Here is a 21,756-nt window from a genome sequence, read left to right as displayed (position 1 = left end):
GTGCTGGGTCTTTGTTGCTGTCCGCAGGCCTTCTGCAGTTGCGGCCTGTGGGCTCTGGAGTGCACGGGCTTCAGTAGCTGTGATCCTCGGGCTCAGTTGCCCTGTGGCATGTGGGATCTTACTGGAGCAGGGATCGAACCTGTGTCTCCTGCATTGGCAGGTGGATTCTCAACTGCTGGACCACTAGGAAAGTCCCAAGACTTCCTCTTGAGTGAAATAAAACCAGTCTTGATTCTTCTGCATATCTTGGGTTAAGGTCTTGCCCTTTGCTCACTGTTTCTTTTGCCACACCTTGCAATGTCTTTGGCTCTCTGATGCCTTAGGTCAAACGTTTTCTGGAAAGTTCTACCTCCGTTTCAAAAATATTTCAAAAAGCAGCCTTTGATGTTTATCTCCCATATGTAGCTTAACCTTAAAACTTTTTGCTAATGATATTTTGTCAAGTGCCTATTTTGTTTTCTCAATTCCATTTGAACTCAGGGTTCATAATTCATTTGGAGGGGCTCAAACTTATGAATAGGTTGTGTTCTGTGTCTTTTAAATAATGGGACTTACTTTTCCTTCTACTGAAGTGAGATATGAATGGCCCTTGAGGCCCCAGGAGAGTCCACAAAATGTTATGTAGTCTAAAATATTGCGAAACTTCAGTATTATTAATACTTGAGATAATTTTCCTGGAGCAAGAAACATGAAAATCTGGGGCACATGTCCTCTGCCCTCCCTTGTGCCCTCACCTCTGTTACAGGAATGACGAGAGTGTGGCCTGTCTCCAGACAGTGTGGTTTGCTAGACACTAGTGGATTGAGAGCAGAGAACCCTTAATGTTCTTAGGGTCAGCTGCTGCTGCTGCTGCTAAGTCGCTTCAGTCGTGTCCGACTCTGTGCGACCCCGTAGATGGCAGCCCAGCAGGCTCCCCCATCCCTGGGATTCTCCAGGCAAGAACACTGGAGTGGATTGCCATTTCCTTCTCCAGAGACTGCTGTAAAAATACAATGCACGCTATAGACTTTCTTCCCAGAAACATGCAGGCAGCCAAATACACAAGTAAAAATTTGCACAGTTTCAGGAGTTTCTGGGCCTTCCTAAGGCCCACCCTGGGTCTGGGGTCTGCAGAGCCGATCCTCACCTCCTCCACCACTGCCACCCCCGGCCCCCATCTTGTCAAGGCTCAGGCTCCGTGACGAGCATGAGTGTGGGATGGACACTGATAAATCAAGGAGAAAGTTCTGTTCGTGTAGCCTTTTTTTTTAGATTTATTTATTTGGCTGCACCAGGCCCTTGTCGCTGGGTGTGGGTTTTCTCTCATTGTGGCGAGCAGGGGCTGCTCCTCGCGGTGATGTGTGGGCTTCTCATTGCTGTGACGGCTCTTGTTGTGGAGCACGGGCTCCAGGTGCTTGGGCTTAGTTGCGCCACGGCCTGTGGACCAGGGATCGAACTCGTGTCCCCTGCATTGACAGGTGATTTTTTAAATTGAAGGATAATTGCCTTACACTATTGTGCTCATTTTGCCCTAGATCAGCATGAATCAGCTGGACATATACACCTGTCCCCTCTTTCTTGAATCCCTTTCCCACCTCCCACCCCGCTAGCTGTCACGGAGTGCTTGAGCTCCCTGCATCATGCGGTGAATGCCCACTGGCTCTCTCTTTTACAGTTGCTAATCCCTATGTTTCAGTGCTACTCTCTCCATTCATCCCACCCTCTCCTTCCCCCACTGTGTCCACAAGTCTGTTGTCTATGGCAAGTGGATTCTTAATGACTGGACCACCAGGGAAATCCTGTCTGGGTACCTTTTGCGGCCTTTAGCTTTACCTGTGTTAAGTGCTCCTCGAGTATTTGCTGGTTGATCCATATTTGTGAGAAGGCCACAGGGGACAGGAGAAGAGAGAGAGAGAGAGATGATGTGTATGGGTATCTGGCAAGAATTAAGAGAGGGATTAAAGGTCTTATAACTGGTATGCTTCCTGAAAACGAAGCCTCTGTGAGGCTTGGACAGTTATGATCGGCCAGTAGATGATAACCTTTCTATAGGTAAGCTCTGGGTTTATCCGGAGTTGGTGTTTATTTTGAAGGAAACTCAATGAGCACCAAGTTCATAAGCCTCCTTCTTGGGTGGCAGGGGATGGAGGGAATCCACCATTTCTTTCAGGTGCAACAAAAGATTCTGACCCAAATTGACTGAAACATAAGGAAATGTATGTATACATAAGGAAATGTATACATAAATGTAACCTGTTCTGAAATCTCTGATATTTTCCCTACCCTGGTTACCAGCTTCGTCCAAAGAATGACAGAGAGATTCCTGCTGCCATTCTCCACGTGGTGCCCAAGCAGGAAAATGGCCAGAGAAGATAAAAAATCATCTTCTAATTTCTTTTTTCCTTGGAGCAGGGAGACCTTTCCCAGGAACCCCAAGGCAGACAGAACTGTGTCTCAGTGGCTGTTTTTGAAACTGGTCCCTGATCAGGGGAAAGGACAAGCTGTGATTCCCAATAGTACTCAGGATCTGTGTCAGAAATAGAGATGAGATCACTGTCTCCTGATCCATTTGGAGGAGGAGTGGCTATGTGAAAACAAATGAAAGAACAGCAGCAGCAACCAACACCGCCGTAGGACTGTTAGGAAGGAAGAGGGGAAGAGGTATTGGGCAGACAGAACTGAGAGTTATTGCATCTTTTTGATTGACTCATGTTTTGAATAAAGTAGAAAGAGTGATGTTTGTATTTTTATAATGCAGTTGCGCATGCCTGCTAAGTGGCTTCACTCCTGTCTGATTCTTTGTCCTATGGACTTTAGTCCGCCAGGCTCCTCTGTCCATGGGATTCTCCAGGCAAGAATACTGGAGTGGGTTGCCATACCCTCCTTCAGGGAATCTTCCTGACCTAGGGATAGAACCCACATCTCTCTTGTCTCCTGCATTGGCAAGTAGGTTCTTTACCACGAGTGCCACCTAGGAAACTCTTATAATGCAGTTAAATCGGTGTTCTTTTTTCTACCACTCCACATGGGAGACACTCATGGGAGATACAGGCAAGATTTTCTGTCCATGTTGAGATTGGTTCCCCCTGTTCTCACTCAATTTACTTCTGAGTCCTACTCTCCTGCACAATTCAGAGAAAGGTGAACTCGGAGCAACTTGCACTGATGGGGAGAGTTTGCCTCAACTGTCCATTGTTCACAATAGTACTTTTCTTCGTTGGTGAGCTAATTGTAATTGACTGGGTTATGTGTTATTTTCTTATCTTTGAGATTTTTCAGGTGTATCTTACACAATAATACATCTCTTCATTTCTTCATGTGTACCTTCAATCTAAAAAATCTCTTCTCTGTTTCTATGCAGCTAAAGGAGAAAAAAGTACATGCAAATCAGTTAAAATACTTTTGAGTCATAATTAATTTAGACTTTTCATTTAGACTGGGGCATACTGAACCCAAAGGAAAAGTCCTAGTGATTAGGAAATTGGGATTCTGAATGATGAACTTCTGAGACGAAAGATAACTTGTTCTTTGAGAGTGTTAATATTTTTACCCAAATTTGAGGTTCCAGCTTTGAAGATGTCTTTACTCTTTCATGGAATAAGAAAAGAGGTGAGAGTCAGTATGGAAGGAGATTAAAAGGAGATCTGATGGGCTTTCCACCCAGCTCTTTCAGTGCCTTGCCTGGAAAATTTAAACTAATCCCTGCCTTTCTCTGATGTATATGATTGTAAGGGACGATGAAATGGTGTGCGTGCAAGTGCTTTGAAAATTTGAAAGCAGTAAACTGCTGTAGGGTATTTATTGTTGTGGCCGTGGTATTCTGATTATTATATTTGAAGCAGAACTTTAAATATTAATGATACCCTTGTTAATCAATGGGGGAAGTTTCAGTGGAAAGGTTTTCAGAAAATGTTGAGTTGTAACTACCATCTAAGTAACTGACATGGAACTCCTAACCCACTTTATGTCTTACTATCACCAGATCACAGAGAGCTGTTTTAGCGTGGAGGTAACAGTTGTTTTCTCCTCTGTCCTGAGGCCAATGATTGTATAATATGTACCAAATCACTAGGGTGCATATCAAAGAGCGCGTAAAGAGACAAATATTTCCCTTTACAATGACCATATAAGACATTATTTCTGTCGAGGGAGAAAACATACATGAAGTCTGACTGTTTGACTGCATTTTTACCACAGAAATCACAGAGCTTAAGATTTGTAGATTAGTTTCTTTCTGTGATTGGCAAGAGTTTCAGTGTGTTAAGAGATCTGTACAATTTTTTTTTTTCTGAATCTGAATTCATACCTGCATATTTGTGAAACAAGCATTTTTTTTTTGGCTTATTTATAACTATATATATTTCTTAATATATATCTATTTTATTGATGTTTAGTTGACTTGTAGTGTTTTAGGTGCACAGCAGGGTGATTCAGTTATACATATACACATATATTATTTTTCATATTATTTTCCATTTTAGGTTATTACAAGATACTGACTATAGTTCCCTGTGCTATACAGTAAATCTTTATTGAAACAAGCTGTTCTTTAAATTATGGAGAAAGATGTGTTGTATATAAGTTGTTCAGCTAATCTTTATGGTATATCTGTGGCTTAATTTTTTAGTTACTAATAGATATGGTGAAATATGAATTTTTGTCATTTTAGGTTGTCATTCTTTGAGGCATGGGAGCTCTGCATAAGGAGTTGCTGCTTTGGGACTTCTTTTAGCGTTTTTGATACTTTTCCTGTGTGCACAGTCTATATTGAGGGGCTGGTAGACCAGCCATCCATTAATTATAATTATGTTGAGTGCTTCCTCCCTGTTCTAGACTTTGCTGGGTACTAGTGATAGGATCGGAGAAGGCAATGGCAACCCACTCCAGTACTCTTGACTGGAAAATCCCATGGACCGAGGGGCCTGGTGGGCTGCAGTCCATGGAGTCACTAGGAGTCGGACACGACTGAGCGACTTCCCTTTCACTTTTCACTTTCATGCATTGGAGAAGGAAATGGCAACCCACTCCAGTATTCTTGCCTGGAGAATCCCAGGCACGGGGGAGCCTGGTGGGCTGCCGTCTATGAGGTTGCACAGAGTTGGCAACGACTGAAGCGACTTAGCAGCAGGAGGGTCAGTGGCATGCTTGAGTGTTGCCAGGGATAAAGGGAACTGGAGGAAAGAAAAGGTGGGCATATGGATGTGTTATTACCAAGATGACTTTGATGTCCATAATTAAGAACTTTGCTTTTTTCCTGACACCAGTAGGAAGACTTTGAGATATTTAAAAGAGGAGTGGCATGATGAATTTGCCTATATACTGCATGCCATATATATTCTATACTAATACACTCATGGCTTCCCAGGTGACTCAGTGGTAAAGAATCCACCTGGCATTGCAGGAGATGCAGGAAACATGGGTTTGATCCCTGGGTCAGGAAGATCCCCTAGAGAAGGAAACAGCCACCCACTCTAGTATTCTTGCCTGGAAAATTCCATAGAGGAGCCTGGGGGGCTACAGTCCATGGGTTTCGCAAAGAGTTGGACATGACTTAGCGACTGAGCATGCACGTGCATGCAGTGCCCTCATGGCGCTGGGGTCTTCTCCAGTCGTGCTCGTCTCACCAGCATATGTGTCACTCCTTCTCTAGAGTGTGGGATCCGTGTAATTGGTGTGGGGTTACTGTGTCTCCAGGGGGCGGCTGTGATTGGAATAAACCAATCAGGGTAACTCTATACTCTTCCACATGGTTTTTAATTTGGGTCTGTGAGGTCTATGCAAATCCATGCATGCTATTCCCTAGCTTTAGGGATTGGTTCATGGATGATTCCAATCGGGCAAAGTTCAGGAGGAATTTTGCTCTTTTGTAAACTGAACTCTCTGTGAGAAAGTAGAAGATAAGGAAGTAAGTAAATCCAGAGAGTCTATGATCATGACGGATTCCAGCTTTAAGATGAAGGTGGTAGGGATATGGCAAGAGTGGAGGGTTGAAAGGAATCTTTATCCTTGTTAATATGGTGGATCCACTGGGTATGTAAAACCTAAAACCTGCCTTGTCTCCAGACTTTCCACTTATCTGGGTCAGTGAATTCTTTCCAATAAAGGGGACTCACAATTAAAAGATTGTGCTTAAATGATTTTAATCTCTGTGCCTCTGTTCTGAACTTGAGACTCACACAGTCATTTACTTTACTCTGTTTTATACTTGGGTGACCAGTGGACATTTGGAACACACAATGTCTGAAATAAACTTTTTTTTTTAAATCCTACCTCAAACCTGCCCAATATCCATAAGACAGAACTTGGGAATAATCCCTGACTATAATATTTTGCCCTACTTTTCCCAGGTTAGTCATTAAGTCTTGACTATTCTGTTTCCCCAATATCATCCTGCTTTATCTATTACTTTTATTATAAGTGTGGTTTCTTGCCTTTTTTTTTTGGAATGTGAAGACATTTTAAAACACCTTAATGATAGTTTTATGGTTTCCTTCTTAGGTGTACAAAAAACTGATATATACAAATACAGATTTAAATAAGTTATAAAATACTAGTTTCTTGCCTTGTAATTAGTCTCTTTAGCGCTATCACCTTAGTAACCCACCATCCCCACTGCTACTATTTCCAAAATGCCAATATGAACCTGTTGCTTTATGTGCCTCCCCGAAGCCTTTAGAACATGCAGTGAACTTCGCAGTGCTTTGTTCGTGGCTGTGTCTGCCTCTGGCCCCACCCAGAGGCAGCGTCTCTTCATTGGTGACTCCTGCGACTTTTGTACCTCGATTCTCTGTGCTTCCTGTGTGCCTTAGCCATTTCCTGCATGGGAGATGGACCCTTGTGCTCTTGGGCCTTCACCCACTTGTTCTTCTGTCCTTGGGAGGCTCTGGATTTTGTAAGATGGCCACGCGTCAGTCAGAAGAGAAGTGATGATGTGTTACCAAGGTATCTTCCAGGACCTCTGGGTGCACCTGAAACCCGGAGATGTCCCCTGGCTTTTCTTGCCATCCCCCCAAGCACATATTGAGCCAGGTCCCTGCTGTTGATGACTGTCCTCACTGAAACTGTTACCAGAGACCTCATCTGAATCCAAGAGCTGAATCCCAGCTCCTCCCAGATCCAAGACTTACTGGACAGTCCACAGCTTGGCCCAAGATAGGATAGATCACCTTGCTCAGGACATGAGAAGCCTGATTTAAAGAGCATTCCAAACTGATTCCAGCACTTTGGCACAAGTAGATTCCTTGAGACAGTGTGGTGGGTGGTCCCTCAAAGGACACTTGCACAAAGTGTTGCATCAGATGTGTAGAGGAAAGTGTGGTAAGAAAGGTGGCGTATATGAAGGAAAGTCAGGTGAGCCGAGGAGCAGTGAAAAAATGAGAATGGCGGGCGGTGGACTACCGGAATTCAGATCCTTTCAAGGAATAGCTTTCTGTTTTCAGGGGAATATATGTTTGATAGGCTGAGAAAAAGAAATCCAGGTGCTCTTTGCTCTTAGAAGTAGACAGGTTTTTAATGCAGAAATCGCAGGCCACAGGATTTTTTGTCAGTCACTAAACATGGTGCGGCCTGGGTTTTCATTTGGAAAATGAGCCTACCTCAGTAGTGATGGTGAGAATTAAATGAGACAGGTTGAGAAAAATACCTCACAGTGAATGATTATTTTCATTAGTGGGGTGATGTTTAATAATCTGCTCTTCAAAGAAAGACAGAGCCCTGACATGTAATGGTTGCCAATTTCCATGGTGTAAATGTTTTTACCAGTGCCTGTTTTGAGCCACAAGGATGATGGCATTGAACACAGAGTTGGGAAGTTAAGCACGAATGTAATGCGAATACAGCTCACCAGACTACCAGTGTTTTTTCTTTTCTGTACCTTAAATTGCTAGTATCTCCAAGTGATGATTCTTCCTTTTCCTAACATTCCATCTTCATTCTTCTTTAATAATCAGATGCTTTCTATTTATGCATGATTTTTCTCCTGGTCTCAGTTATGTATTTCAGATATAAAGAGCCCCATTTTTCTTTTTAGGTGTAAGATAACTTAAAATTTTTTTATGGAAGAATAATTGATTTACAATGTTGTGTTAATTTCTGCTGTACAGCAAAATGATTCAGTTTTATACACACACACACATTGTCTATCATATTCTTCTCCATTACGGTATACCATAGGATATTGAATATAGTTGCCTGTGCTATACAGTAGCACCTTGTTGTTTATCAAAGAGCTCTCTTTTGTATTTTGCTGTCACATGTCATTCTATGAAAATCTTAGTCATAATCAAAACAGGAGTTACCTTTTTTTTTGGTGAGTTTCCGCTGTGTTCCAGGTTCCTGAGTGACATTTTTCCTAAATTACCTCTAATCATCACAGCAGTACTGGAGGGTGGATATAGCTATTCCCAATTTACAGATGAGTTTATACAGACTCCGGGATGTTACAAAATTTCTCCGAAATTACACAGGCAGCAAGCAGCTCACCACTCATGGCTGTGAGATGATGGCTGAAAGGAAGAACAGCGGCTGAATGTTGTTGGGTTTATTTTCTTGAGACAGACGAGACTGAGCAGCCTGAGAACATTTGGTGCTCAGAGGGAGGAAATGCTAAGAGGGGAAAACAAGTCTGAAAGGGAGAGGAGGAGAGTTCAAAGACCATTTTCCTCTTCTTCACAGCTCTGTCTACTGCCAGCTCTAACTGCGTATGTTTGCTTTGCTTGGAAGAGAGAATCGTGGCGCCAGAATTCATGGAAGTCTGTTTTGGAGGATGCATTAGTCAGGGGATGCTAATTGCTGGAATAAACCACCCCCAACTGTAGTACCATGACACCGCGAGGAGTTACAGCCCTCTGGTGTCCGGCTCTGCTCCCTGTAGTCCTTCAGGTCTGGGTTCTTTCAGGCTTTAGCCCTGCCAGCCCTTAGGGCCTCCGAGAGATACACTAGATCCTTTGTCTAGGTCTGAACAAAGAAGAAAGAGAAAGTGGCTGAAGAATTATAGGAAGGTTGTAGTGCCCAGACCTGGAAAAGGCAGTAATTAGTTGGGTTCACGTTCTATTGGCCAAATCTCTGTCATGTGACCCCACATGGCCGCAAAGGAGGATGGGAGATACGGACTTCCTATGTCGTCAGTGGGAAGAAGGAATGGAGGCTGGCCCGTGAACCCTGTTTTTGCCCCTGAGGATTACACCAGAGACTTGAAAGTTTGGTGATTGCTAGTGTCATTCCAGGGCGCCCTCCGCCTCTAGAAGACGTGAGACATGTTGATAGCCTTTAGGCCAGAATGTTGTTCACCTTCCCAGAAGAGAAGATAGTGCTCGTTTCAGGAGTTGTTTGAAACACTCAAGGAAATCATGAAGGTGGGACTGATTTGTGAACTAGAAGTGATATGCAAGCAATCATTACTGCTCATAGGTTAGTTCAAGACTGGCAGTGTCACTGAGGGTGGAAAAAAAAGCTAATGCAAAAAGAAAAGGAGGCAAAGAGCAGGGGGACTTCGGCTCCGGGCACTTGTTCTTTGGATGTCCATGGCAGTGTTTCCTGTAATGAAATGGTGTTCCTTTTAATGAAGGTGCTTTCTCTACATTTTATAGAGGCTTTCCACAAATGTAGTTTAACATTTAAAATATTTGCCTTAAAGGTTATAATGTTTTTGATGTGTAGAACTGGTTATTATATTTGATTTGTAAAACTGACCAGATCTCCTTATGCCACATAATTGTGGACTTGCCTCTAATTTCAGAGCACTTGTTTGGCAGTGTCCTGCAGGATAGCCTGGATTAAAGAGGGAGAAAGAGTTGAGGGCTTGGGTGAGGCTTTTAAAGGTAAATTACAATACATTTGAGACAATAAAGAGAAGTTCATCTTGTCCCGTTTTGCGTTGGCTATATACTTCTTTGATTTCATTCTTGACTTGGGAGCCTTGCGGTATTCCTTTCCCCTGTCTAATGTGTAACTGCAGATTTAGCGGCTTCTTTTGTGTACCACTTGCCTCCCAGAATTTGGCCCAACAATTTGGAGTAGCTGAACGATTTATCAAGGACAGATCAGCTGAAATGTGGCTCAACTTGAGTAAAGCAGAAGGAATGACATAAGGTTAGGTGACTGATGTGTGAGTTTTTGAATTTGATTTGGTTTTACATGGAAAGGTTGAAGCAATGATCCATGTATTCTAATAAAAATCATCAGTACAAATCAAATAAAATCTGGCTTAGTGGCTATTTTCCCACTGTATCACTCATAGCTAGCCGGGGCTGTTACAGACCACATTTGGCAGGCATGGTTTTTACTTACAAGGAAATCTTAAAGTAACATTGCAGCCTTTGCGCTGTTGAGAAGGCATCTTTGCTAATCAAACTTTCTGCTAATCTCATCAGATAAAGCATTGTTCTCTACTGACACCTCTGGCTTCCCCTGCACCCTCCCCTGCTTCTTGTTTTCCCTCAAGATGCCTGGTGATTGTCATCCTTCAGGCCTTTGCTTCTGCCTCCTTTCAAACTGACGGCATTTCTTCCATTCCTGAGGAAGAGTTACAGCTTTTTACCCTTCCACTTAGTGAATTTGTAAGACTAGTACATCATACCAGCTCATCTCTTTCTGACCAGTATTCCATTGGTTATCAGATAGGCAAAGGTAGCCTGCATCCAAGTTGAGACCTACTAAAAGAAAAGAAAAAGGGGAGGGGGGCTCTTCGCATGAGTTTGATGTGATTAAGCTTAAGAAAACACCAATTGTTACTTTCTAATGCGTTTCCATTTTTTACCCTGAAAAAAGGTACTAGGAACTTAATGCACATGTATGTTTGATTCTTTCAGTTATGACAGTGTTTTAAAAGCCTTTAAAGTCAAAGTCAGAGAAACAGTATGGTTTGGGGAAAGGTACACCATCTCTGCCATAATAGACCTGCCGTCACAGCCCTGAATCTTTCTCAGACCAATGCCAGATAGTTGTGTCTTGCTGGTGAGATGGTGTCCTGTGTGTTACAGGGCATCTCAGAAGGGAGATGAGCAATTTTGTTGTCATTGTTGACATGACTTAAAAACATATGTTGCTGAATATGAAAATTCAATCATGGTAATACTGTCTTAACTCTCCTATTTTAGCAAGTATTTTAATGAACTTTAGCAAGCATTCTGTTACCTGATAAAGATGTAATCGTAATAGCATGAAAGGATAAAAATAAGGCTTATGGGGAATAGTCTCTTTTATCCAGGATAACTGCCTATTTCTTTTGATTTTTGTTTTCACGCTTTTGAAAAATAGTGTTCGTCTGCTCAGACTTAAGGAGGAACCTTCTTTTGATCCTAACTTCATACTTTCAGTGATTCCAGATAAATCATTTTAAGCGAGGTGAATATAAAAACCGTTTTGGAAAGCAGAAAGCATAATATCATAGTGTGGTTACCTTATTGTGAGAAAAAATTTAAAACCCATTAAGTGAACGGACTCAAATCTGATCAAAAAACAAGTCACTGATCAAAACCAAGGAGATGTCAGGGGAATGAGTTGCAACATCTGGGAACCGTTTTAAACACTGTCGTTAGTATCGAGAAACTATCGGTCTCTTCAGGAGCGTGTATTGTATTTGTGTGTGTCTTGTGATGTACACACACACACACACACACACACACACACACACATTTGTAAGCCCAACTATGAAACACTTTGCCAGTGTCTGCCAGGCATTTGGCTGAAATGGGATTGTGAGGAAAATTGTCTACGCATTCATAAGTCAGAGTCAAAATCCACCAGCACTGTTCAGTTTATAAAATGGCATGGGCTTCATCCCAGGGTTAAAAGGGACCTTTTCCGCCTTCTGGTGATTAGCATTATTTAACTCATTCAGTGCTGTTTAGTATGCTTATGTTCTATCCAATGGCCAAGTTCAAGCTTTACACCTTGCTTTGTGGCTGTGCCTAGTTCATTTGTGTCTGCAGTCCCAAAATGTGAGATTATATTCTTTGTAAAGTGTCAGTTTCCTTCTCACTTTAAAAAAATTTTAGGTGTTTCCTACTTTTTTTTTTTTTCCCGGCCTAGAAAAGCCTTACTAGGTTTTTTTTTTCCCTCTCTCTGTCTGTCATAAATCCTTGTCTATCCATTTGATTTTAATTGGGCAGTGCTGCTGCTATGACAGGCCTCCTTTTAGCACTGTGGTTCATAGAATGTGGTGGAAAGACTCACCAAACAACTATTGAGGGCAACGTCAACTTCAGGGTGGATTATTTACCTTGGCTTTCTGCATTGCATTGATTCACAAGTGGGTTGCTCAACCTTGTCTTCATCTTGGCTGAATTTCTTCAAAGTTAATAGTATAACATGTCTTCATTTATTCTAGTTCCTGCCCTGCGTGCCTCTGCCTAGGTCACAAAGCTACAGCAAATAATCGTGTCCCATGAAACGTCACTAGGGTACGTGTCAACAATTGAGGACTATTTCTTAGCCATTGAAATAGAAAAGAAACTTCAGTCAAGTTTTGCTGGCATTATCCTTCATTTCTGTGGTTTTAAAAACCAGCTGATCACAGACCAGAAGCTCTGTGAGGCTCTGTAAGACTGCCTAGGAAACCGTTCTGGGTTATCTTAATATCAGGGTGGGAAGAGTGTATATGAAGGAGATTTTCCCTTTTTACTTATACACTATTGTATTTTAACTTTTTTTCCCATAAGCACATGATTAAAAGTTAGTTCTAATGCTTTTAAAGAATCTCCCCATAGATGCTGATTAGTTACACTGGGAAGAGGTGTAATTATACGGTGGAGAATTCCCACGGTACCTTGAGCAGGTGATTGAAACAGCATAACAAATGAGGAAAGGACCACCAGGCCATCCTGCAGCTCTGCAGGTGATGTTCTAGAAAGGCTCGAGGCCACTTTTGTAGTATTATAGCCACCTGAATTATACTCATAAGGAAGCATCAGATAAACCCCAGTTGAGAAGCATTCTATAAAATAACTGGTTTGTATTCTTCAAAAACGCTAATATCACAAAAAGAAAAGACTGAGGAACTGTTTCCAATTAAAATGGATGAAAGAGACCTATTAGAAGCATTGTGTGATCCTGGACTGAGTCCTCTACAAAAGGGGGAAATGCCAAATTGGAATATGGAGAAAGTATTATATCAATGGTAGATTTCCTTATTTTGGTAACTATACTATTTTTGTTCTTAGGAAATGCACCCAGAAATATTCAGGCATCAATAAATGTGACTGATCACGCCTGCTTACAGATGGTTCAGAAACAACAAATTACATAGTTTTACCTGCATTATAATTAAAAACTTTTTAAAACAAAAAAAGCAGAAAAACAGTACAATTTGAAACTATATATTTTCCTCAATTTCACCCCTTGATCTTTTCTTGATTAGTTTCTAGTGGGGCTAGTATATCTGTGGTTTTTTTTAATTTTAAGGTTCCCAGGGTCTTTTAATGGTCAGCCACATTGTGGAATCACAACCCTAGATTATATTTTATCCTTTCAGGAAGAGTTGCTGGACTCATTTTGAGATTGATAAGGCACCAAGGGATAAGTAACAGAAACACCCTCAAAATTGTAGTGAAAGGGTGAAAATTGATTTTGTTTAGTTTGGGAAGATGAACGTAGTATAATATTGTTGCATTCTTTCTGGGCTTTAGCCTGGGTTGGAGAAGCCTCTGGTTGACCAGATGACTTACTGTTCTTCAATTACCACAAAAATTAAATGTTCTTATTCAGATTCCATTCTCTCACAATTCTGCTTGCCGAAGTTGTACTGTATGGTTGAATATCAGACTGCAAATTTAGGTAAAATATATCCTGTTGAGCCCATTAAGTAAAATAAAAAGATCCCCCCCCCCATCCAAGCTATTACAACTTTACATTTGTAAAGTATTTCAAATTCATTTTTAATGGATTGCTTCCATTGAAATACACGTGGAGACAGACTTCTAAAACTGTAAACAGTTTATGCATTTTTGCAGATTTCCATTGTATGTGTTTGATACTGATTTACCTCTTTTTAATTGCAACAGAGATAAAGAATTAGTAGTTTAAAACAGTGGGAACTACATGTTCTGCTGTGATCAAGGAATTAGATAATCTGGCTTGTTTGCTTAAGGGGTCTGTATCTTGAGACTTTTATAGGGCAGTATTAAAGCTCTGAGCCTTCTTATTATGCCAATACCCAGAAGATTGCTTTAATGAGAAGTAAAGGGCCTTTTTCCAATTACAAGGGAATAACTGTATTAAGTTCCTGTGTTATGTCAACCTGCTTTGATTTGATTACTGCGAAAGAAATGGATTTATCTGTCAGTGTTACTTAATTAAGCCTTCTCATTGATGTTTTGCAGAGTAATATAGTGTGGTTTGCACATTTGAGCCTAAATACAAAGAAAATTGGCCTAAAACTGAGACATGACCCCTGAAGATAACATGTAAGATTGATTGCTTGTCATTGCCAGGTCAGAGGCTGCTGTGTTAAACACAGGTGGAAGGTTGGGATGTTGAAAAGATAAACTGAGAGTCCATTTATGGGAGTGATTATTGTAAGCAAAAGGGCTAGAGGACTGGATTCTAGGGAAGATTTTTGAATATTTAAAGCTGTTTGGCTTCCCTGGCATTAGTTATGCATTCAGAATAAAGGGCAAGATGAGATAAGATTGGAAGAAGCAGGAGGGGCAGATTTTGTTAAAGTATGAAAGGAAACAGAAGAAAAAACGAAGAGGAACAGCGGATGCCATTTGGGAGAAGTGGACCATTGTGGCTTTGCAGAGCAATTACAGCCTACAAATATTTCAATTAAGCCAGCAGCCCTTTCCCAGAGCCTCACAAATGACACCCCAGGGAGAGAAGAGGTAGAGGGGAGAAGAGGAAAAGAGAAAACTGTTATGTGTTTCATCTTGGCTCTTTTTTCTCCTTTATTGGAATAAATTTAATAAATTATTGATCAAATAGGCATTTAAAATATCAGTTTGTATGTCTTAAGTCATTACAGTATTATGGATTTTGCACCATAAATATTCAGTTCAGTCGCTCAGTTGTGTCCGACTCCTTGCGACCCCGTGAACCTCAGCACGCCAGGCCTCCCTGTCCATCACCAACTTCCGGAGTCCACCCAAACCCATGTCCATCGAGTCAGTGATGCCATCCAACCATCTCATCCTCTGTTGTCCCCGTCAGATTTGGAAAATTCTGGTATAATTACATGTACTTGTTATCAGAGTGATATATATTCTGTTTTATTTACAAATGAAGCGTATGTATCTGTGTTCATTTATCTGTCTAATCTCTGTCCGCGCTGGGGCTTTGTGGCTGTGCCGGGGCTCGTCCCTCGTTGTGGCGAGTGGGCGCTGCTTTCCAGTGAGATGCGCCGGCTTCTCATCACGCCTCTGCTGTGGAAGCACAGCTGGCAGGAGGCGTGGACCACGGGCTCACTTGCCTCAGGGCGTGTGGGATCTTCCCAGACCAGGGATCGGACCTGCGTCCCCTGCACTGGCGGGTGGATTCTCAGCCACTGCACCACCAGGGAAGTCCAAGAATGAAGCGGGTTGAGATGTGTTTCTCTGTTGTTTCATGTTTGTTTTCTGAAGTATTTGCCTTTTATTTCTCACACTTTGTGACGTTCATTTGTAAATACATCTTGAAAAGGTTCTAAACATCTAGTTTAAAAACTTTCCCAAGTTATTAATATTCACTTTTAATTTAGGCACTTTGAAGCTTATCTGTTTAATCTTGGAATTAAATGGTATGCTGATTTTATTTTCAATTTCTTCTTACCTGATTTGAAATATATCTAGCTTCCAAGAACACTATCTTAGTAAAATTGATTTTCATTAAGTAACTTTTAGACCAGTTACATTTCAGAGTCAAAGGAGGTGTCTGTTCCTACTGCTCACATTATTATAGTCTTGCCTCAGTTATTCGTGGCTTCTCTTCTTTTCTAACTTGAAGAGATGAGCTCTGAAAAGGATGAGCTTCTCTTTAATAGGAAGACCCTGACTGATTTGTTTCAAACATTTGAAATGGAAGTTCTGTATTTCATGTTGGGTTATTCAAATTAGAGTATTATTCAAGTTAGATTATCATGATACTTCCAAGTTATATGGATTTATATAAAGAGTTCGCTTACTTTTGTCTCAGTTTCATAATATAACTGTCTACTCACCTTGAATTTTCAAGATTTCTGAGTTTGAGAATATGAAGCCCCACTGACATTTATAACATAATTGTTACATGTTTTATTTTGTTACTTCCATATTATCTTAATATCATGTTATATGAAAATGCTTTTCCTGTTTAATGGTACTGTAAAGTACAATTAACTCCATATTTTAATCACCTGAGATTATTTAGTGTTCATTTTTGAAAAATAGTTTATCTTGAACTTAAGGAAAGTAATATTGTTGCAGTGTTTCAAAAAATGTATTAATGGAAGTTTAACTTGGTGGTTAATAAAAACTAAAATTTTCAGTAATTCCTTTCTGAACAGATTTTCCTACTATACTTTCCCTCCCAGTGTATCCATATTTTCCCTTTCCTTATACTATTTATATATTTATGTATATGACCTATAATATAATCTTATACTTGACCTATGAATTCTCAAATTTATTTAATAGGGAAATCCACGAGCACTGAGATGCCAGGTGGACAATGCTCTAAAAATGGAACGCCCAGGTGTCTGTTCTTTGTATTTGAAGTATCTTAAAATTTGTGTGGGACACATCACCACAATCATCATCTTTTGCTTAGTCAGATTTGGGAAAGTGCTGGAAGTTTCTCGCCACTGCTTAGATTATTCCTTCTGGAGCCTGTCTTGTTTCTTTTAGAAGCAGAAAGAAGTGGTCTTGGTGGTGTGGTCCTTGTCAATATCTGAAGCTCCTCAGCTCTTCCTACCTCTGTCCTTGGACTCAAATTGGACCTCAGATCACTGTACTTAGGCTTCTTATTATACTGGGTGCTAATGAAAATGTGCACATCCTTAACACGCTCTTTGCTGATGAAATATTTTGAACTCTAAATTCATCTGGCACTGACGGAGAGCATATGCCATCTCAGTTTGTGTGGAGGGCTCAGCCAAGGGTTCTTCCTGGACTAGGAAATTAGTAGGAGCCACAGATGTATGCAGTCTGTGAGTCTCCGTGAGGGTGTGGAGGAGATTTAATAGTGTCTGTTATTGCAGAGAGAAGGGCTTAAGACCGTGTAGACTTCCACATGCCTCAGAATGACTGTCTTTCCAGGAAGAACTCAATCTCAACCTCCTGAAGCATTCTGAGTGTGTAGAAGCTTTTATCAGGAAATCTGTATGTTTCTACAAGAGTGGGAATTTGTAGAGCTTTAGGGCAGCAGAGAATACTACTTTGGTTGTTCTGACTTCATGAAACTGTAGGACCCTGGTGGTTTGGCATGTTCTGATTTCTCAGTGAGGAAGGGATGGATACACAAAGCTACCCCAAATCAACAATTAGGTAACCCTCACACTTGTTTATTTCAAATCAACTTATATTTCAAATTATTTCAAATAACTTATATAATATTCAGTCTGTGTTCTTACCTTGGACTTCTGGTAAGCAGACGTAACTTTTGGCAGTGTATCATTTATACAGCATACAGAATTATGTTGAAATGGTGAGATGGAAAGAGGATATTTGAAAGGTAAATGAAGTCGCTCAAATCTATGGCTCACTGAATTCTCACCGTGTTTGTGCTGTAGGGCGTTCATGGAGAAGGTGGGATTTGATTACTTCAAACATATTGGCTGTTGTGAAAATCCAGGAGATTATTTGAAAATCTCAGACCCACTAAGCAAAACAAACAGCCATAAAAATGTGAAACTCAGATTTCCTTGAATAAACCACAGTTTGCCTGTTTATGTGTTTTGATTATCTTAGTGGTAAAGAACCTGCCTGCCAATGCAGGAGATGTAAGAGATGCGGGTTCCATCCCTGGTTGGAAAGAGCCCCTAGAGGAGGGTATGACAACCCACTCCAGTATTCTTGCCTGGAGAATCCCATGGACAGAGGAGCCTGATGGGCTATAGTCCATGGGGTCGCAAAGAGTCGGACACGACTAACGCGACTTAGCACTCACGCACACACACTCTGCTAAGTGTCTAATAAGTATCAGTTGTTTACTTTAGTAATCACTCCTTGAGGTTGGAAACCTTATTATTCCTTTTTCTCCTGTTAGATACCTGCCTTGGGTAGATGCTGAGTTTTCACTTTTGTTTTCCTTGACCTAAGAGGCCATTACAGTTTCTAGGTTGGCAGTTGTCCTCAGGGCAAAAAATTGTCTTCTTTCCCTGTGGGTTCCAGCCTTCACTTTGATTTTGGCTGGATATTTCCTTACTATCTTGTCAGTTCATTTGGGTTTAGAAGAAGATTAAAAATTTTTAATCCATCATTTTTTAGTGATTTTTTAAAAAAAGCCATGAGTATTTATTGACTTAGAAGTTTTTGTTGAGATATAGTTGATCCACAGTGTTGTGTTGGTTTCAGAGTACAGCAGAGTAATTCACTTACGCATTTGTGTGTGTGTATATATATATTCCTTTTTAGATTTTTAGAAGATATTGTGTATACTTCCCTGTGCTAGGTCCTTGTCAGTTATCTGTTTTATATTTTTTGTTGTTGTTGTTTACTTGCTAAGTCATATCTGACTCTTTTTTGACCCTGTGGACTGTAGCCCACCAGGCTACTCTGTTCATGGAATTTCCCAGGCAAGAATACTGGAGTGGGTTGCCATTTCTTTCTCCAGGGCATCTTCCCCCATCAGTGATCTAACTCATGTCTCCTGCATTTCAGGTGAATTCTTTTCCATTGAGCCACCTAGGAAATGCATTATATATATATATATATATATATATATATATATATATATAGTAGTGTGTATATTAATCCCAAACTCCTAGTTTATTCCTCTCCCACCTTCCCCTTTGGAAACTCTCAAGTTTGTTCTCTGTGTCTTTGAGTCTGTTCCTGTTTTGTAAATAGGTTTATTTGTATCAGCTTTCTAGATTGCACGTACAAGCCCCGTCACACGATATTTGTCTTTTCTCTGATTCTCTGCACTTAGTGTTTCGTGGCGGAGTTGCTCCACTGTACCAGGCTGCCCTATTTCTAAGAATGGAAATCAAAACCACTTATTTTACAGTTGACAACAATGAGTTCAGAGAGTCCAATGACTGGCTCAGGCCGTAGAGCTGGTTAACGCAGTCTGTGGCTGAAATCTAGGTCTTTTTTCCAGCTCTGTGCTTTTGGACATTGGTCCAGTCTACGGATAGTTTTGATTTCACTGTCCACATAAAGTGGAGATTTGAATAACCAATGAGTATGGATGGGAAATCATGAAAATTAAAATTCATCTCTGTATATCTTTTCTCTAAAAGGAGCGTTTGATCCTCATTCTACCCATGCTTTGCTTTTGTGTTTTAGTGTTGAAATGTCAGGCATTTTAGAGGGGGCTTATGCAGAACTACTCAAGTAAAATCACAATTTGTAGATGGTCAGATTGCCTCCTAAAGCAACTGTCAAAACCATGGACATTACTCAGTCTGTCCTTGTCTAGGGTAAAAGAAATTAGAAACAATTGAGCCCACGTCAGTCTTTCGGAAGAATAATTGCTATCGTCCACTTTTTTTTTTTCCTTTGCCTCCTTCTGCCCAGGTGGTTGTCTTTCTCTTACGTGTCCCGTCTTGGATAGAGAGTGACAGCAGAACAAGGGAGACATGAGAACTCAGTATTCATGCAGCTTCTGTCTTGGGCAGTTTTTCATTTGTAACTGTGTTCCCTTAATGATTTTCCAGAACAGTTTGGGTATTTTTATCCAAGGCTATGAATCTTGTTTTACTTTTTGCCCACTAGAATGTTGACCCCTCTCTCACAAATATCTCATCCATCACAGTGTATGTTTAAAGTTTTTTGTTTTTGTTTTAAAATATTTATCTATTTGGCTGCACTGGGTCCTAGTTGTGACACGTAGGATCTTTAGTTACGACATCTGAACTCTTAGTTGCGAGACGTGGTATGTGGGATCTGAGTCTCCGACCAGGGATCGAACCTGGGTCCCCTGAATTGAGAGCACAAAGTCTTGGCCACTGGACCACCAGGGAACTCCCACAGTGTACATTTTTGATAAGCTCATCATACATATGGCTTGATTGTTCTCCTGTTTTTATTTTCCAGCCTCTCTGATGTCTTCAAATATTTCATTTTATGTATTTGTGTTGTATACATTCAGTAATCTTCTGTGGACACAAGACTGGGGCTTCCCTGGTGGCTCAGATGGTAAAGAATCTGTTTGCAGTGCCTGAGACCCGGGTTTATATATTTGTGTTGTATTCATTCTATAATCTTTTTGTGGACACGAGAGTGGATATAAACTCCAAAAGTAAATACATCCATGGGAAGAAGGGACTGGCAGTTATATTCGAGCTGGTTGTAGAGAGACCTGAGCTGCTTATTGGGGAGACTGTGACCGTGGTGGAGAATGTTCCTGACTTGAACGTGGTCAGGTCCTGTGTCTGCCAGCTCTGCCATCTGCTGTCACATTGGGAGGGTTTTCTGTCCCATCTAAGCCTCAGTCTCCTCCAAGATAAAATGGAGATACTGGTAGTGTATTGAAGTGCTTGGCACAGTGTCTGGCATATTTAAGCTCACAAAATACTAAGTAGTATTATTTTTTGAGAGATAAAAAACAGCTCAGGCAGAAGGAATAGCGGGTACAAATACCTGGAGGTAGGAAGTGTGTGCGGTGCCCAGGTACACCAGCTGGGAGCAGGGGATGGTCATGTGTAGGCCACGTGCAAGGTTTACACAGAGAGTGAGTCTGAGTGTAGATGCGACGGGAATGTGGACTGAATGCTGCAGAAACCGCCCACCTGGGCAAGGATTTTAGGACGGGGTGTGAGTTAGGCAGTGGGTGGCGGGATAGGGCATGCATCTGTCTTGTGTTTCCAGTGGAGGAGGTTGGTGGTTCCCAAAGCTCCTGTGTTCACGAAAATTACCTGAAAACCTTGTTAAAGACAGTTTTCTTGGCCCCACCTTCAAAGATCCAGGATCAGTAGGTCTGCAGTGGACCCCAGGATGCTAATTTTGAAATGAGCGCACCAGGTGATTGGACATAGGCAGTCCTCAGGCACACTTTGAGATGGACTGAGATCCTTGTTGAGGAAATGCTTACTGACTTACTGGCAGGTCTGATGAAGCTCAGTGGGAAGAAAGATGGAAACAAATGTCTTAAAAATAACATATTTACATTCAGTGCATGCTATAGCTTTGAGTCTTCTTGCTCTGGATCAAGGAGCACCCGTTGTACAGATATTCTTTCAAATAAAAAATACCAGAAGTCATACAATTGTTCTGTTAAGTCTTGGAGGGCAAGAGAGGTGTCCTTACCTTCTCAATTTGCAGGAGGCCACTGAAGGAAAAGCCTGTTAAAAAGAGCAATAAGAGGAAGGAAGACTAAAAGAAGATACAGCAGCGTGAGGTCAGGAAATGAGGAGGATGGAAATGGGAAAGAATGGGAAAAGAGCAGTCAGATTTGATTGGGTGGGAATCTATTTGTGAAGGAAACCAGCCAGTATTTAACCTGTTTTGAAAAAGCTAGACTTCCAGCATTTTTAATTAGTGGATTGCTCGCTTTTGAAATTGCCCAGTTGGGAATACTCAAGTTTTGATGTGTTTTATTTGCCTGCTAATTAGCAGCCTGCTTGGTTGACCATCATTTTCCCTTTATTCTGTGGACAGAAGATGTATAGGAACATCTCTTGAAACACTCTGGCTTAAATCTGGGCTCAGATAACTTCACTGT

The 21,756-nt window shown here is 41.1% G+C and overlaps 1 protein-coding gene across 11 annotated transcripts in view; it reads left to right on the top strand.

Moving 5' to 3' along the window:
• Positions 1 to 21,756, top strand: part of TCF4 (transcription factor 4) — a 386,429-nt gene that overhangs the window by 107,400 nt on the left and 257,273 nt on the right. The window contains exon 1 of one of the 11 annotated variants that reach the window (XM_055559667.1): positions 9,083 to 9,332. The exons of the other annotated variants lie outside the window; for them this stretch is intronic. The gene's annotated coding sequence lies outside the window, so the exon portion shown is untranslated. Of the gene's footprint in view, positions 1 to 9,082; positions 9,333 to 21,756 lie in introns of those variants that run through there. 11 annotated transcript variants of the gene reach the window in all.

Source organism: Bubalus kerabau, chromosome 21 (assembly GCF_029407905.1).
Source record: "Bubalus kerabau isolate K-KA32 ecotype Philippines breed swamp buffalo chromosome 21, PCC_UOA_SB_1v2, whole genome shotgun sequence".
Lineage (NCBI taxonomy): Eukaryota > Metazoa > Chordata > Mammalia > Artiodactyla > Bovidae > Bubalus > Bubalus kerabau.
The sequence above is the reverse complement of the archived record's forward strand: the minus strand, read 5'-3'. Positions and strand labels throughout refer to the sequence as shown.